At 40.1% G+C, this 6,000-nt stretch overlaps 1 protein-coding gene across 1 annotated transcript in view; it reads left to right on the forward strand.

The window, feature by feature from the left end:
• The window catches only part of CEP128 (centrosomal protein 128kDa), a 597,902-nt gene that overhangs the window by 201,642 nt on the left and 390,260 nt on the right, over positions 1-6,000 (forward strand). The window lies entirely within an intron of this gene.

Consider the following 6,000-nt stretch of genomic DNA (forward strand, 5'->3'; position numbering starts at 1 on the left):
GTTTGTGGAATGCTGTTAATATCTGATGAGTAGACAAATTAGTGGATTAATTTTCAAAGGTTACTTGTAATTGCTTAAGTTTATAAAAATGCCTTGAAAAGCAGCAGCTATCATAAAAATGTTTATGATATATGCTGAAGTTAAATGATACTGAAAGGGCTGGTATTTGTAGAGTCCTTTCGACTGTTCCATGAATTCCTTCCCAGTCCTGTGTAGCCCTCTGTCAGTCTTGAATTTGGGATCATCATATGTAGTTGGTTGGGCGGGACAGAATGGAGACCAGAACAGGTAAGGGCCTTTAGTATAATTTGTTAAACCCAAGGCCAATATCAGTCTATTACTAAGAGAAAAAAAATATTCTTATGAAATCTTGACAGTTGTAGGAGTACACCCTACGTCATGGGTGATAGGATATGAAAACAAAAAAGCATCTGAATATTGATGAAAATATTATTTAAGAGCCTTTTAGATGTTGATGAGGATTGGATAAAAAGAATCCGAGATGGTTGACTTAATATTACATACATATTATTTATTGATTGGCATTTTAACAGTATGAAATTCCACCCCCCATCCCCCAACTTTTATGTTGTTTACTAGTCTGGAGGGGTGGGAATGAGTGCATTTGAGATGGTGAGGTTGGCACAGGATAGAACGGCATTTAGGGCTCTTGTACATAGGGTTGCTATGAGTCGCAGGCGACTCGATAGCACATAACAACAACAACTAGTTTAGGAACTCTGCTTGGATTACTTACTTAGTAGTGACATCATTGGGACAAATTGTTGTTTGTTGTGTGTGTGTGTGCCTTTTTTTTTTTTTTAAAAAAAACCCTAATGTGGAAATTGAGACCAGAAATGAATTAACTTTCTCAGGGTATTAGAATTAGATAGTAATAGAGGATTTGAATCTACATCGGTAAGTGCACGTGCTCTTAATTACTCTGCTATAGTGGAAATATACAAAGATGATTAAATAATAACTTCGGTGAGGCTGTGTGTCAAGATAGAGAATATAGCCTGGAGAGCAAATGTGGTGAAAAAAAAAATATAACAGATCAACTTTTAAACCTTTTGAGTGGATAGGAACAACAGTAAGCTTAACCATGGAAATTTTAGGTGGTACATAATAAGTTAGGAGCTGTGTTGAAAGTTGAGATTAGGGTTAAATGTTTGAAACCCACAAGTAATATGATGATGATGTTGGAGAAAAGATTGAAATTCCAGAGTATTTGATTTTCCTTGGATTTGCTGTCAACAGCCATAAGTCATGAAATCAAGTAATGTATTGAGTTGGGCATGCTGTCGGGAGGGGCCAGTCCTTGGAAAAAGCCACCATTCCAGTAATGATGGAGGGTCCAAGAAAGAGGGGGAGACCCTCAGTAATAAGTATTGACATATTCACTGTAGAAAAATGCTCGAATATGGTGGAGATCATGTAGGTGACGCAGGATATGACAGTGTTCAGATCTGTTGTTAATAGGGTTTTGTATGAGACATAGATGACTTGTTGACACCTAACAGTAACAACAGCAATGTCTATAAAATGCTAAATAGCAAGGATGTAAGTTTGAAGACCAAGGCATTTCTGACCCAAGACATAATATTTTTAGTATCCTCATGTACATGTGAAAGTTGGACAATGAATAAGGAAGACCGAAGGATTTCCTTTGAATCACTGTATTGATGAAAAATATTGACTCTACTATGGACTGCTAAAAGAACACACATTTTTCTGACTCAAAGAAGTGCAAGAGCAAGGGTGAGACAACTTCTTCTCACAAATTTTGGGCATGTTATTAGTAGGGCCTAGTCCTTTGAGAAAGACAGGTCACCAAGAAAGGAGGGGGCCCTCGATCAGGTGGACTGACAGAGCGGCTCTAAGTGAGCTCAAGCCCAGCAGTGATTGTGAGGGTGGCACGCACGAGGAGATGCTTCATCCTTGTGTACATGGGCCTCTGTGAGGTCAGATCCTTGAACTGTGACCTTGGCGCCTGTCTGCCACCACAACCAATGGGAGTTGATCCCAGTCATGAGATTTAAGTGAGGTTATCCAGGAAGAAGGATAAGAGGACAAAACTCCAGCACACCAACATTTAGTGGGCTAGTTGAGAAGGCAGTTCCAACAAATAATACAAAATCATAAGAGCTGTAGAAGGACCAGAAGAGAATATTGTCTTAGAGCCTCAAATATGATCTTTGAAGATGGAGATAGTGACGAGTTTCAGGTATTATAAATAAGCTAAAAGAACAAAGAGAATTCATTGCATTTGGCAGAAATTTATTAAGGAAAGTTCATGACGGATCATAACGAACTGTGGCTGACTCTGAGAAGAACGGGAATCCCAGAACACTTGATCGTTCTAATGCGAAACCTATAATTGGACCAGGAGGCAGTTGTCAGAACAGAGCAAGGGAACACTGTATTGATAAAAATTGGGAAAAGTGTATGCCAGGGATGCATCCTATCTCCGTACCTTTTCCAACCTGTATGCCAAACATTATCCAGGAGGCTGGGCTCTATGAGGAGAAATGTGGGGTCAAGATTGGTGGATAATCTATCAACAATCTGCGTTATGCAGATGACACAACCCTGCTTGCTGAAACTGAGGGGGACCTGAAACACCTGCTGCAGAGTGTCAAGGACTGCAGCCTCCCATATGGATTGAGGCTCAATGTCAAGAAGACAAAGATTCTCACCACTGGACCAATTGGTAGCATCAGGATGGATGGTGAAGAGAGTGAGATTGTTCACAGCTTTAGTTTGCTTGGCTCCACAGTCAACACTCTTAGCACCAGCAGCCAGGAAATTAAAAGGCACATTGCCATGGGAAAGTCTCTTGTTAGGGACCTCTCCAAAGTACTGAAGAGCAATGGTGTCTCTCTGGAGACTAAGGTGCATCTGCTACAGGCTATGGTCTTCGCAATCACTTGTTATGCATCAGAGAGTTGGACAATGACCAAGGAGGATAGAAGGAGAATTGATGCCTTTGAGCTGTGGTGCTAGAGAAGAGTATTGAGAATACCATGGACTGCTAGGAAAACAAACAGATTTGACCTGGAAAGGGTTAAACCGGGTGGCTCCTTGGAGGCAAGGATTCTGAGGCTTCGTCTAACATACTATGGACATGTTCTAAGGAGAGACTGGTCCTTGGAGAAGGACACCATGCTTGGGAGGGTGGAAGGACAGCGCAGGAGGGGAAGACCCTCTATGAGGTGAATTGGTTCAGTGACTGGGATGATCGGGATGGGAGTGTCAGAGACAATGCAATTGGCACAGGACAGAGCAGAGTTTAGAGCTGTTGTACATAGGGTTGCTGTGAATTGCAAGCGACTCGATAGCACATAACAACAACAACCATGACGGATGTGAGGGCTTTGGTTTAAAAAGGAAAAAGTATCTTTCAAAAAATGAGAGAGTATCTCTTCTTTTAAAGATTTTGGATAAAACCGGTAATATTGGGTAAATTGTAGGAATTAGTCTGGAGAAGTTGATGTGACTCTTGATTCTTTCATCTTCCTACAGTTCTGTAGGACAGTAAAAAGTTTTGAGTGGTGAAGATTTCAGTTGCTGTGAACTGGCATAAATTGTATGGTGCTGTAATTTGAGAGCATGTAAAGTACTGTCATATACCTAGGACCAGAGAAAACATGTGTCATGGGTAGAAGGAAATGAGAAATTTGAAAAATAAGAATACAGTTAGGAGTGGCTGTTAGCTGCTGTTGCTTTAGCACCCTACATACAATGACCTCATACACCATGAGATTGACAAGATACCATCTACAGTGCTGATTTTTCAAAGTTGCTCGACCTTTCTTCCTAATGTGTTTTAGCCTGGGCGGCATCTATGCAACACACATGTCCTCACTGATAGGTGAGTAGTGGCTGAGCTGAGGTGCTCCGGCTTGGTATTAAATCTAAGTTATCTACATGAGAAGTGAAAATTGCTCCTCTGAACCACCACTGCCCTCATAGCTTGGTCAGAACTGGTTATATTAAAGCTGACCTTCCCAAAGCCATGGTCCGAGGTATGGTCATACTGCTATGGATTGCTAATAAAAGTAATTGGAACAAAACATGCCCAGAGCAACTTTGAGGCTAGCTTGTTGGATGGACATTTGTACATTTCTATAACTACTGCAAAGGTTTATAATTGACTCTGTGCCAGAATCATCAGTGAAGAGGATAACTGGTCAGCCAGCTATTACTAGCAAGGAAGTGGACAATTGATGGAATATGGTGAATCCCAGAGGAAGACGGTATTTTGCCTGTGGATGGGTGTGTCATGATATGGGAGAAGCAATGATCGTGGCCATAAGACATGATGGTTCTTTTTAAGGAGTCTATAATTTTCTAGAAGGTGTTGAAATTATGTCTGTCTTCTCACAGCTGGACCAATAAACATCTTCATGACAAAAATAATAATAATTTAGGTTTCCAAAGATTTAATTTACTTGGATCTACAATCATGCAACTTAGGTAAAGATGGTGCTGACCCTGGTCCTTATCTACTGACTGGTGGTTATGTCTGTGAAGATAATTGAAAAATGGCTGGGACAAAGAACTACCAAAAATTCAAACTGGATTTAGAAGAGGCCATGGTACAAGTGCTAATGTCAGATGGATCCTGGTTGAAAGCAAAGGATACCAGAAGAATGTCTGTTTTTGTTATATAGACTATGCACAGTATTTTGATGTGGATCACAACAAACTATGGCTAAAATTGAGAAGAATAGGAATCCCAAAACAACTGTGTTCATGTGAAAACTGTACCTAAATCAAGAGGTTGTTTTATAAACATAGCAGGGGAGCACTTTGTGGTTTAAAATCAAGAAAGATGTGATTTAGGACTGTATCCTTTCTCCATGCTGGAAAAAAAGAATTCAAGAAGCATAAGTTTATGAAGAAGCGTGATATTGGGATCAGGAGAAGACTCATCAGCAAGCTGAATATGTACCTATTCAGTCAGTCTGCTGAAAAAGTAATTTGAGAAGCAGACATTTATGAAGAAGAATATGGTACTGGGGTTGGGAGAATATTCATCAATAACCTGCATTATGTCGATGACACACCCTGCTTGCTGAATGTAATGAGTTCTTGAAATGCTTGCAGAAGATCAAGGACCACTATCTCATTATCAAGAAGAAAAAGATCCTCCCCATTGGGGTTAACAGTCTCAATCTCCTCTCCATCTATCATGCTACCAACTGGCCTGGTGATGAGAATCTTAGTTTTCTTGATGTTGAGCTGCAGTGCCTATTGAAGACTACAGTCCTTGACCTTGAAGTTTCATAGAGTGTTAAACAGATCCTCGGTGACAGAGTTCTTCAATGTTCTAAAGACCAATAAGATGTCACTTTGAGGACTTTAGGTTGTACCTACCTGGATGTTATGATTTATAGTAATCTCAGATACATGTGAAATCAATGAAGAGAAAGAACTGAAACCCCTGAATTTATCATGGACTACCAAAGAACAAAAAAGGTGGCTTGGAGGAAGAACTGCCAGAGTGTTCCTTAGAAATGAGGATGGTGAGACTTGATCTCACATAATTTGCTCCTGTTACTGAGAAAGGCTGTCCCTAGAGAAAATCATCTCATGTTTCATAAAGTAGAGGGTCAGAAACAAACAAACAAAAAAGAACTTCAACAACATTGATGGGCATGACTTCAGCAATGAACTTGGTATTGAGAAGGATGCAGGCTCAGGCAGTGTTTCCATGTGTCTATATAGAGTTGCTGTGAGTGGAAGCCAGTTTGACAACACATAGCAACAACTGCTTGCTTATTTTGGGCTCTCATCACTGCATTTATGTTGTGTGATTTTATATAGAGAGTCACTATGAGTTGTACATGACTTGTTGGAGCATAACAACAAGAGCCACCTCTGTTTTGACAGTGTAACTCCTTACCCAGTAGTTCACCACAGAAATACAAAATATGAGACTGGTGCATATATATATATGTGTTACATGGTAAAAATGATAAAGATTAGCAATGT

The sequence above is a fragment of the Elephantulus edwardii genome, unplaced genomic scaffold (genome assembly GCF_000299155.1).
Source record: "Elephantulus edwardii isolate Elephantulus edwardi_28Jun2011 unplaced genomic scaffold, EleEdw1.0 scaffold00037, whole genome shotgun sequence".
Taxonomy (NCBI): domain Eukaryota; kingdom Metazoa; phylum Chordata; class Mammalia; order Macroscelidea; family Macroscelididae; genus Elephantulus; species Elephantulus edwardii.